The following is a 13161-nucleotide window of genomic DNA, read 5'->3' on the forward strand; positions in this document are numbered from 1 at the left end:
TTTTTTTAATGTTCCTTGGATGAAGAGACAATAGTGGCCACTTTCTAGTTGATCATAGGGTATCACTATAACACATTTAGTCTTTAAATTCTATTTTGGATTAACCATTGAAAATGCGATATAATTGAGTGGATATTTTGATGTTCATATAGATATTTTTAAAGTTATAAAATGTTATTCTCAACATTTTTTGTTCCTTTGTAATGGGCATCAATATTATGATTTTAATTGATATTATAACAATTCACATTTTTCATATCTTTAAGAGAGATTCTATACCTTTCTACCAAAAAAGATAGATTCTATACCTTATCAAAAAAAAAATATATATTCTATAAATGATAAGCCCCAAATATATTCAATGGTGTTGTATTTATATTTTATCATGACTCATTTAAGTAGTGATGTTCACAGAGAGTAGAACACACATTCTTTAGTTATAGGCAAATAATAAGACAATTGCTAGCATGGTTGGTTGGAACTATGTTAGTAGAGTGGGTGTGTCGTAAGATGTCATGAATTCGACTCAATTTCAAATAATGGGATAATTGGATTGATAAATGAAGTAAAATTAATTACTATATTTAATAGAATTTTGAGTTACATAATCATTGTTAATAATGATTACAAAAGTCTTCATTTTTTTTTTTTTTCTATTTTATTTCCCTCCATTTTCGTATACAAAGGATCCTTAAATGATGGGATCCTATAAGCCTTTTTGATAGTGAAAATGGTATTACTAAATAGTTTTTCTTAAGAGATTAATAAGGAAGACATTTTTTTTAAGTTAGTAAAGAGATTCTTCATCTCAACAAATAAACAAATGATAAATGGCAAGTGAAACGAAGACTTTGTTTGTAATTTGTTTATTATTTTCTTGGTAAGAAATTAAATCAAACTATTTTTGTTTGGTAATTTTAATTAAAATTAGGTCAACTCATTACTTAAAATGCTAAAAATCATAACGAATAAGGGATACACAAACTATATTTATTGTACGCAATTATGCAATACACTTAAAATATTGCATATTTCAAAAACGCGTATGTTGGTGACACAAATGTAGATAATCATTATTATTATTCATTGGGTATTCAAGTTCATTTGTTTTCACTTTGAACAAAGTTGGTTTCTTCAAAAATTATTTATTATTAGAGATTATTAAATAATTAAATCTTTCTTATTAGAGGGTTGACTATTAATCACACTTTACCAAACTTTACCTTGGCAGAGGCATTACATTGTTATTTTATTATGGGTTAATCTGTTTGTAACCTAACCCGGTAACAATTGATTATTGTAACCTCTTTTCTTTGCCCTTGGTCACATTATCTACACCCATTTTAATATGAGGTTATTTCTGTAATTTTATTAGCCTCCACCGTCCACATCTCTTTGTTTCTTTGGGTCTGAATTGAGCCCTCTCTAACACATCGTCACTGCTACGAGCGCCTCCCCATCTCCTCTTCTCTACATCTATCTCTCCCCCGCCTCATATGACCGCATACTTGATCCCGTAATTTCTCGTTGTCAGCTTATAAATTCCACTCACACAGTCATCAACATTGCCTTGCTCATGATTCGCTCTTCAGGCTCAACTATAGATTTTGGATTTTGGGTGCGCTTCAAATTACTGATTCCTCAGCCTCTTTGATTCTCCTTGACTGAATTCTGAATTTCTAAAGCCACTGTCTCTATTTCTCAATTTCGTTTATGTGATGATCTTTAATTACTTGTTAAGAATGTTTTCTTGGTTGGCTAGAAAAAATTTGCCTGTCCTAGGGAATATGTGAGGTGAGCTAATAATGGATTCCTCTCTCAATCTTCGGCTCTACTAACAGCTTGAATTTGAATGCCATATGGGTTCAATTGATTAAGGAACGACAATTTCGTAATGATTTCCTGCTTTCAGAATCTAAACAATTTACTAGAAGCCTTCGGACTCGTGACAATTGCATTTCTTCCTCTTATCTACGCCCCTAGTTTCCATTGTTGTTCATTAGTGATTTGTTTATGTTAGATCACAACATATTTTACTTTGTATATATTGATTCACTTCAAAGGGTTATGAGTTTTACACTTTGCAACATTCATTATTTGTTTCTGCCAATTTATTTCCCAAACACATTAAATTCTCTCTTAGGCGTCGAACGCCATAAATTTTCCGATGGGCAAGAGCGTGTTTGCATCAAATTGGACGATACAGTTGCAGTTGCATGCAATAAATGAAAAAAGTGTTCAAAATATGAGGATTGTCGATTATTGAAATTCATGGACTGAACCTGACTGGATGACTCTTGATGTACGTCAATGCTTCCTCCATGGTGACGGCTCAGAAACAGAACTAAAAACTCATAGGGCCGGCCACTTTCTCCACCTGACACTGATCATCACCACAAGGTAATGCTAGCGGGGAGCAACTACCACCTCACTCCCTCAATGTATGGTGCCTTCAGGGAGTGATTGGCTGATTTTGACGAAGGATTAGGATCCTTGCAAATTTACATCCTTATCCCATATAAATTAGTGACATGTCATCTTACAAGGACAAAAATGTCCGGTTACAAAATCTATTTGTAACATTCCTGGTTACAAACAGATGAACCCTTTTATTATTATTGTGGTATTATTCTCTCCATTGGCACCATCAATATTATTTATTTTAGGCAAGGTTTTAAATATCCTATCATATCTGCTAATACTAACTGATACATATCGTGTCTTTAAAGTACTGATACAATATAATGTTAAAAAGATTGGTATTATTAATGTAAAAAAAATTTATACATAATGAATTGAATGCACTTTTCTCATGATATTTTGTTCTCAGTTTTATACATAAAATATTTTACAGATTACTTACTTATAATGTTTTATGCTTCAAACTATATTTTGTATGTATAATAAGTATTTTATACATTTATTAGCTAATTTCATATCTATCTATATCAAATGATGTATCTTTTCGATACGATGCATCTTTTAAATCACCCCTCTAATACAACATTTGATGTCAATATTTTAAACCCTTAATTATAGGAGATGTGAGTTTGAAAATATGTTTTTAAGATTCATATCATACGTTTCAAAAACATTTCAAAAGGCTTTGGTATAAAGAAAATCTTCTTAGGAATAAGGGATGAATCCAATAACCCATTTATATCAGGAAAAGTTATAGTATGGGCTTTATGATTTGATTGTCATCAAATGCTAACTAGATAAGACATATGGATATATATGGATTTGCTGATGCTGTGATATGGAAATTTTTTCTTCCTTTTCCCCTTTAAAGGCGCATGTTTAATGCTTGATGGGTTTGGACTCTTCTCACTCTTTAGTCCTTAATTTGGTCCCATTAATTGATAGATAACATGACAAAAAAGGGTTCTTTAATTATCACCAACTAATTAGTGTAGCTCATTTTTTGATAAACAATTAGTGTAGCCCATCAGTTTCAGAAATCTGTTAAGAGTAATCCATTGATGCTTAAGACACGCCATTAGACAAGCATTTTATCAATCCCCTTTAATGGAGCCAACCATGGAGATTAGGCTATGGCCCCCATATGCCTAAAAAATAATTTGGACTACCTAGTCCATTGACATCCCCTGATAAATATGTGAGCGTGTAAACATTTCTTTTCACTTGTTCTTTTCATTCTTTACTTTCGTTCATAAATTGCCGACTTAAAGAGTCAATTTGGAGACTCGAGCAAGTCTCATTGGGCAGTTAGATAGGATAGACCAAAAGAAGTAAATTAACTAACATGTCTATCATTATGCGGTGTGCTAATTTTTATTTTATTTTTTAACTTATCAGAATTTTAATATTTGCTATATATATATATATATATAACTTATTATATGAATAAATAGACCCATTTTGTCTACAAATATATTCGTAAAAACTCACTTATTTATATGACTCCCTGATTTTCCTTCTGTGATCATAAAGACATTTTGTGGAAGCTCTGTGTGAATTCTCAGAGTTTTCTAATATGAATAAGTAATAATTTAGTAAGTATTTTGTTGCATACTATTAGTTAGGTTTTGGATTAATTTTAAATAAGGTTTTGTATGTTGTTGTACTACTAGTTAGGATTTCAAATCCAATCAAGTGATTCCGTAAATACATGTTGAATTATTTGGTTTTAAGCACGCAACTGTGATGGATAATGTAATTTTAATTCTGATCTCTTAATGTGGAATTCCTCCAACAAATAGGGTTACAAGCTGTTCTTGACATGTTCCCCGAGAAAGACATTTATTTTTGGCCATCCATCCCTAAACCCTAGTCAAACTCCCTTACTTGTAAAGCAAGAAAGTTGACTCATGACTGGGACCCTTGCTTCCTATTGGTAGTAAGGTGTCAATTTAGAACCAAAATCAAAATAGACCGTGAAAAAATGTTAGTTTGAGCTAAATTGAACTGAATAAAATGTAAACTGTATATATCGAACCTGAACTGAACTTAAACTATACTAAGCACTACAATCATCAGTCTTTGTTAAGTTGTCAATACAGTATAAGAGCTAATGGTTGGAATGAGTTGGTATCTGTTGCTGCCGAAAATCCGTATGAGCTGACCCTGCACAAGCACAGAAGGCAGAGGCCTGGAGGTATCTCCGGGATTAGTCCTCCAATGCCCAAGTTAGTGACCGACAGAACAGTGTTTTTTACAGGAGTAATGGTGGGTGTCGGTGTACCTCCTATAGGTTCTTTTTCGGTTCCCTTTTATAGGGTTTCTCAGCCTAGGGTTTCGGGAACCCCCTGGGAATCTTCTGCTCACGTGGTTTGAAGCCTTGCAGCCTCTATCGGATGGGTGACACATGTCCCTCTCTCAGATGCCATGTGTCCTCGCTTATTGGGTGATAAATTCCGTCGCATCAGCAGCCCCCTTACTTCCACTAGGAGGCTCTTTAGTGGGAGTAACTACCTAATTTCTCTTTCGAGTGCCCCTTCAACCTTCAGCTTCGGCATTCGTTTTGAAAACACGGCCTCCCGTTAGTGATGCTAGGTCCTGGCCTGAGACACCAACCGAGGTTCTGATCTTCGGTCAGGTTCACTTGGCCTTGGCCTGCGCTCACTATCAAGTTTGTAACCTTCGGTCAGGTCTGCTCGACCTCGGCCTGAGCCCCTTACTGAGGTTGTGACCTTCGATTAGGTCTGCCCGACCTTTGCCTGAACCCCCAACCGAAGTTGTGATCTTCGGTCAGGTCTGCTCGGCCTTTGCCTGAGCCCCTGCCGAGGTGGTGACCTTCGATCAGGTTTGCTCGGCCTTTACCTGAGCCCCCTACCGAGGTTATGACTTTCGGTCAGGTCTGCTCAGCCTTTGCCTAAGCCCCTACCAAGGTGGTGACCTTCGGTCAGGTCTGCTCGGCCTTTGCCTGAGCCCCCTACCGAGGTTGTGACCTTCGGTCAGGTCTGCTTGGCCTTTACCTGAGCCCCTACTAAGGTGGTGACCTTCTGTCAGGTCTGCTCGGTCTTTGCTTGAGCCCCCTACCAAGGTTGTGACATGCGGTCAGGTCTGCTCGACCTTTGCCTGATCCCCTACCGAGGTGGTGACCTTCAGTCAAGTTTGTTTGGCCTTTGCCTGAGCCCCCTACAGAGGTTGTGACCTTCGGTTAGGTCCACTCGGCCTTTGCCTGAGTCCCCTACCGTGATTGTGACATTCGATCAGGTCCACTCGGCCTTCGCCTGAGCCCCTACCGAGGTGGTGACCTTCGATTAGTTCTGCTCGGCCTTTGCCTGAGCCCCTATCAAGGTTGTGACTTTCGGTCAGGTCTGCTCGGCCTTGGCTTGAGTTTCCTACATAGGTTGACCTTCGGTCAGGTCTGCTCGGCCTTTGTCTGAGCCCCCTACCGAGGTGGTGACCTTCGGTCAGGTCTGCTCAGCCTTTGCCTGAGCCCCCTACCGAGGTTGTGACCTTCGGTCAGGTCTACTCGGCCTTGCATGAGTCCCCTACCTAGGTTGTGACCTTCAGTCAGGTCTACTCGACCTTTGTCTGAGTCCCCTACCGAGGTTGAATCCATGCGCGATGATACCCTTGTGCACTTTGCTCGAGTGTACTTCAGGAATCCCGCGTCGATGACATGTACTGCATTTAATGAGGCTGGGGAGTCGTATCGACGTGTTGTTGCCTATAAATAGTGTCACTCTCTCATTTTGTCATCTTCTACTCATTTCTTTGACCCTTCGTCCTTCGTCCTTAACTTTCCTTTGATATTCGGTTCGGCCAGTGATTCAGAAGTAAGTCATGTCTAGCTCTTTAGGTAGTGGCCCCTCGTCATCCGAGGGCACAGTTTCTAGGCGTCGGAGTCCCAGTTAAGTCTGAGGGATGTCCTCGGACTCGTCCTCCACATCCACATCTTTGGATGTCTCCTCGTCCTCTACCGCTAGTGACATGAGTGGTGGAGGTATTAGGGAGGGGCTTCTCGACTCCAGGGCCCAGACAAACAAGTCTATGGAGGTCGAAGCCAGGAATATAGTTTCGACCATGATCGAGGAGGAGGTAATGGAGCTCCACGCGTCATCTAGTATCCCAGATGAGCTCATTCGTCGAATACCGAGGCCCGAAGATAGAGCAAGCTACCGAAATCCTGAAGAGTTTTGCTTCTATCGGGATGCCTTCAAGGCCGGGCTTCGGCTTCCCCTTCACCCCTTCTTCAGCCAGGTTTTTCGGCACTATGGCATCTCTCCAGCCCAGCTGACCCCAAACGGGTGGTGGCAAGTCCTCAGTTTCATCATCTTCTTCTCTCGGATGAGGAGACCTCTCTCCCTTCCTCTCTTCCTCAACTGTATGTCTCTCGGTTCGAGTAAGGGGGACTCGGGCTGGTACTACTTCTGCCCTAGGAAATACCTCTGATTCCTGAACCGATACCCAACCTCGATTCACGGTTGGAAGTTAAAGTTCTTTTTTGTGAGGGTATCTGAAGGGTTCCCCTTCGATAATACTTGGGACATCCCAGACCTGAAGGACGTGAACTCTGCACCTACCCTCTTCGAGATAGATGCAGAGTCACTATCGATGGCTAAGGACAAGGCCCTTCGTCGGCGTTTCTAGTCTAGTAGCCTCCAGTCGGATGCCTTCCTGTTCCTATTCGGGCTTAGCCCAGGTGAGTCCTAGGTTTGCACTTGTTTTTGCTTCAGATTTTACATTCTCGTACTGATCTTGACCCTCTTCGTTGCAGTGTAAATTTCGAGAGCAGAAGCCAGAGCTGCCGCAACCGAGAGACAGGCCCAGTTGAAGGACGCCAGGGCCCAAGATGCACAGCAGAGACAGCTGAAGAAAGGTAAGAAAAGAGGGGCTTCGACTTCCAACTCCCTCCCAAGGAAGAAGCCTAGATCCGAAGATCCTACTGCCGAAGCTGTTCAAGCGCTGGAGGCCCCAAGTCGCGATCCATCCCCTCCGAGAGCCTCCTCCCCTGGTGCTGACTTCTTAAGCCCAAGAGGCAGTCATTCTCAGGTGGAAGTTGGGTTCATCCCTCGGTGGTCCATCAAGGAGGGCAAGACACTTTCTATTGGGCAGGTTGCCCGAGAGCTTGTTAAGAAGGGGAGTCTGCCAATAGACGCGGTCGAGGCCCAAAGCCAAGGACTAAGGCCATGATTACAAGCACTTGCGTGTTTATGGCAGCGGTAATCTTCGGCCTTCGACCTTTAGTAATTTTTCCTCTTTTCCTTTTTTTTTTATTATCATTATTTTTCTAACTATTGATCTCTTCCAGGCTCAGAACTAAGTCGGCCAACTGACCATCCAGGCAGAAGCCCTGGCTAGGGACCTCAAGGTGTCTAAACGTGAAAATTCAGCACTCGACAAGGAGCGCACAGTCCTCCTGGAGAAATTGGATCATCTGGAGGCCGACCTCCTCCACGCACAGCAAGAGAACGATCAGAAGCTCAAGGAACTGGAGGAGCAGATGGTCGCGAAGCTGAGGGAGGCCGAAGCCCAAGCCATCGAGAGCTACAAGTCCTCTGAGGACTTTCAGGAGGTGGTAAAGCACACGATCGCCCCTGGATTCATCATGGGTGCCACCGATGTTTCGAGATTGGGTCCTCGAATATCATCCCGAGGTATCATTCGAGGGGAGTGGCCTCATCTTTGAGGAGGACGTCGATGCAGCTCCTACCGCCACCGAGGTCGTAGATGGAGAGGATAGCGACAGTGAGGGAGAGGGGGTTTAGGATTCTCGCGAGGTCCCTCTTGCTCCTGGGAGAGGAGATTCCGATGTAGACACTGCCGACCATGCCAGGGACGAGGCCATCCCTCCCACAGATGCTCCATAAGGCTTCTCTTAGCCTTTTTTTTTTGTAATTTTAGCCTTCGGGCATCTTAATGTAATTCTGGCCTTCGGGCGTCTTAATGTAATTCTGGCCTTCGGGCGTCTCTATAAATGAAATGTTTTTTGTCCAGATTTGTCTCGTCGATTCACCTTTTGCCCTTCTCGTTTTTTTTTTTTTTTTGCAATCCCGAAGACCGATTCCGAATCTGAAAGTATTTTTCAGATCTTTGGCCTATAGGTGGGGTATGAAGGCCGAAGATCTCATTTAAGTGGGAGCCCTTTATCGCAAGGTTCGGTCCTGTTGAGGCATTGGTTCGACGGTGGGGGAATAAAGGCCAAGGCTTCCTCCCACCTCAAGGTGTCTTCATTCAGCCCCCGCCGTAGGTGCTTCCTTCCTAACCCCTACCTGTTGTCGGCTCTCAACTATGGTCCTACCTATGGTTCCCGGTCAGGTCTACTCTACCTTGGCCTGAGCTCCCAACCAAGGTTTTTTTTTTTTTGGCTTCGGTCCTAGCACCCGACCGAAGGAAGTGCCTTATATTAGGAACCATTAGGAAGCGACTGCCGTAAGCCAGCTCATATATTTATGAAATGAAAATCCTTCGGAGTGTTTGGGATGGAGAGTTACAACTCGGAAGTGCTTAGGAAAAGAAATACAAAATATAAATGTAAATGTGCATGCTACCTCACTACTGGTAGAATTTCCTCAAGTTCTTCGAGTTCCATGATCGGGGTACCTTTTCTCCCCCCATAGTCTCCAGATGATAGGACCTTGGTCGTATTATCCTCGAGACTCTGTAAGGACCTTCCCAATTTGGAGCTAACTTTCCTTGATGCCTCTGGTCTGATATCTCCACCCTTATGAGGACGAGGTCACCCATTATGAACTCGTTCCTTCGGACTTTGGAGTTATAATGCCTCGCAACCTTTTGCTGGTAGGTGGCAATCCTTTCTTGTGAGGTGTCTTTGACTTCAGTCAAGAGGTCTAAATTAGCTCGAAGTCTTTTATCATTTTCTTCTTCATTGTAATACTGGATCCAATGGGTTACGGCTCCTACCTCCACCGGGAGTACAGCTTCGGTGCCATAGGTTAAAATGAAAGGTGTTTCTCTGGTGGATGATCTCTCAGTCGTGCGGTAAGCCTAGAGGATGTTGCACAACTCTTTTGCCCATAACCCTTTGGCATCATCCAGTCCCTTCTTTATTCCTTGGAGCAGGGTACGATTGGTTACCTCTGTCAGTCCGTTGGTCGATGGGTAATCGATATATGTTTTCCTGTGGTCGATGCCGAGGGCATCACAAAACAAGTCAAAAGTCAGGTTGGCGAACTGAGTTCCATTGTCCGTTACCACCACCCGAGGGATTCTGAATCGATAGACTACCGTCTTCTCGAAGAAGTCCCTTACATTCTTTTCAAATATCGTAGCCAGTGCTTCAGCTTCTATCCACTTTGTGAAGTAGCCTACTGCCACCACTATAAACTTTCTTTGCCTCGTGGCCAAGGGGAACAGGCCCAGGATATCCATTCCCCACATGGCAAATGGTATCGGGCTTGACAGGGAGGAAAGCTCGGTAGAGTGCTACTGTGGGACGGGGGCGAACATTTGACACTTAACACACTTCTTGAAGAACGACTCTGCGTCCTTCCTCATGGTCGACAAGAATAGGCCCTGCCTCAGCACTTTATGGGCCAAGGCCTGGGCTCCCAAGTCTTGGCCGCATATCCCTTCATGTACTTCTCGGAGTGCGTACTCACCATCGACAGGGTTGAGGCATTTGAGGTACGGTGTGGTGAACCATATTTTGTATAGTGTCTCATCCTTCAATAGGAAGCATGCTGACCGCATTCGTACCTTCCTTGCCTCGTCCCTCTCCTTGGGAAGTGTTTCTTCCTTTAGGTATTCGATTATGGCATCCATCCAGCTAGAGTCGTGCTCGCCAATGGGTAATACCTCCCGGGGTTCTTCGGTGCTTGGTTGGGGTACTACTTCAAAATACACCGATCGCCCAAGGTCTGTGAAGTCAGAGGTGGCCAATTGTGATACCACGTCTGCACTGACATTCTCTGCCCGTAGCACTTGCCTTACCTCAAACTCTTTGAAGGTTGTTGCTTTCTCACCATCTTTAAGTACTCGGCCATTCTCTGTTCCTTGGCTTCATAGTCCCCATTCACTTATCGCACCACAAGCTGTGAGTCGCTGTGCACTACTAACTCCTATACCATCAAGGCTCGCGCCAAGTTTATTCCGGCTATTAAGGCTTCCTACTCAGCTTCATTGTTGGAGGCATCGAAGTCGAACCGTACTGTATACTCAATTTTGAATCCTTCGGGGCTAACAAGTATGATCCCAGCACTGCTCCCCGCGCTATTGGATGCGCCATCCACATACAATGTCCAAGTCCTTTCTGCCCGAGACTCAATAGACTCCTGGGGTTCATCTGTTAGCGTTGTCTCTGCTATGAAGTCCACTAGAGCCTGTGCTTTTATTACTGTTCTCGACTTGTACTGGATGTCGAATTCTCCTAACTCTATGGCCCAGTTTACCAGGCGGTCGGACATATCCATCTTCTGTAGTATCTTTTTCAGAGGTTGGTCTGTGAGCACACACACCAAATGCGACTGGAAATAGGGTCTCAGCTTTCTTGCCGCATCACAAGGGCGTATGTTACTTTCTCCACCTTCATGTATCTTGTTTCTACATCTAAAAGGGTTCGGCTAACATAATATATTGATCGTTGTTGTCTTCCTTCTTCCTTTATCAGTACCGCGCTCACTTCCACTGTCGATACAGCTAGGTATAACTGTAAGGTATCCCCCGTATTTAGCTTCATCAGTAGTGGGGGCGTCACTAGGTACTCTTTCAATAGTTCGAAGAACTTTTCGCACTCTTCTGTCCACTCGAACTTTTTCAACCCTTTTAAGGTTTTGAAGAAAGGAAGGCACTTATCAGCTGACCGAGACATGAACCATCCTAGGGCGGCGACTCTACCTATGAGCTCCTGGACTTGCTTCACATTCTGTGGTGACCACATGTCTCGAATAGCCTATATCTTCACTAGATTGGCTTTGATTCCTCTCTCCGAGACCACGAAGCTGAGGAACTTTTCCGATGCTACTCTGAATGCACACTTTGTTGGATTCAGCTTCATGCCTTATTGCCCTAATACTTAGAATGCCTTTTCGAGGTCTCGGATATGGTGTTCCACTTTCAAGCTTTTCACTAGCATGTCATCCACGTACACCTCTGTAGTCTTGCCGATCATCCCCTTGAAGATCTTGTTCACTAACTTTTGATAAGTGGCCCCCGCATTTTTTAGTCCGAAGGGCATTACTTCATAGTAGTAAAGCCCTCCCTCGGTCACGAAGGATGTCTTCGGGACATCTTCCTTACACATCTTTATCTGATTGTATCCCGAGTACGCATCCATGAAGCTCAACGCCTCATGTCCCGAAATGGCGTCGATGAGAAGGTCTATCTTTGGTAAGGGGTAGCTGTCTTTTGGGCATGCCTTGTTTAAATCCATGAAGTCGATGCAAATCCTCTAACTCCCGTTTGCCTTTGGGACTATAACCACGTTGGATATCCATTCAGGGTATTGGATTTCGCAGATGAACTTTGCTCCTAGTAACTTCTCTATCTCCTCATCTATCTTCTACCGTCTCTTGGGCGGCGAAGGTCCTCTTTTGCTTTATCGACTTTTTAGTCGGGGTCGATGCTCAGACGATGCTCTAGTACTTCTCGGTCTATCCTAGGCATGTCTGAGGCCGACCAAGCGAAGTCGTTAGAATTGGCTCAAAGGAATGAGATGAGTTTTTCCCGTTGTTGTCTTGGCATTGTAGCCCCGACTTGGAATTGGCGAGTACTATCCCCTTCTTCAGCTTCGACTTGTATCAGCTCCTCCGTCAGTTCTCCCCTCTGATAACTTGTATCATCGCGTAGATCTTCTATCGGGAGCACTTCGCCCACCTTTCCCTTTCCCCATAAGGTGGTGGCGTAGCACTTTCGGGACGCCTCCTGATCGCCTCGACACTCCCCAACCCCATTCTTAGTTGGGAACTTCATCTTGAGGTGTGGCGTGGAGATAACAACTTTTATTAAGTTTAAGCCGACTCTCCCTAGTATGACGTTGTACGCTGAAGTGATGTCTACTACCAGGAAGTTGATCATAACTATTAACTGGTGGTTTCTAGTGCCTGCCCTTACCGGCAGCTCAACCGACCCTTCTACTTTGACCGGGACGCCTGAGAACCTTTGCAACGGGTGTTCGACCTTCTTCATCTTTCCTTCATCTAGACCCATCTTCTAGAAGGCTTCAAGGAATAGGATATTAGCTGAGCTGCCGTTATCCACCAAGATCCTTTTTACTCTGCAATCGGCTACGGTCATGGTAATTACCAAGGCATCGTCATGTGGCGTCTGCACCCCTTCCAGGTCATCATCCGAGAAGGAGATAACCGTCCCCGTCCTTACCCTCTTGCTTGATCATTCGGCCACATGCACGCTTCTCGCATAGGCTTTTGCTTTCCTGGCCGAAATGAAACTATCTCCAGTGGTTAGCCCTCCACTGATAGTCGCTATAACCCTAGTTGGGCTTTTATGATCGTCATGGGGGCGATGGTTAGCTTCTTCGGGTGTCCGGTCCTTTTGCCGTTCTTGATTGCCCCTGCAGGCTAGCCCCCTTCTTTCACGGCAGCCTCTACCGTCTCTTTGGTGGTTGTCCCGACAGTCGTTGCTGTCTTGGGCATCTTCCTTTTCGCGGTCAGCGAACCGACCTAGGTATCCTCTTCGGATCATTCCTTCGATCTCCCCTTTTAGGTGCCAACAATCTTCGGTGTCATGACCGTGGTCTCTGTGGAAGTGGCAATACTTATCCATGTTGTG

The sequence above is a fragment of the Macadamia integrifolia genome, unplaced genomic scaffold, assembly GCF_013358625.1.
Source record: "Macadamia integrifolia cultivar HAES 741 unplaced genomic scaffold, SCU_Mint_v3 scaffold_210A, whole genome shotgun sequence".
In the NCBI taxonomy this organism is placed as follows: Eukaryota; Viridiplantae; Streptophyta; class Magnoliopsida; order Proteales; family Proteaceae; genus Macadamia; species Macadamia integrifolia.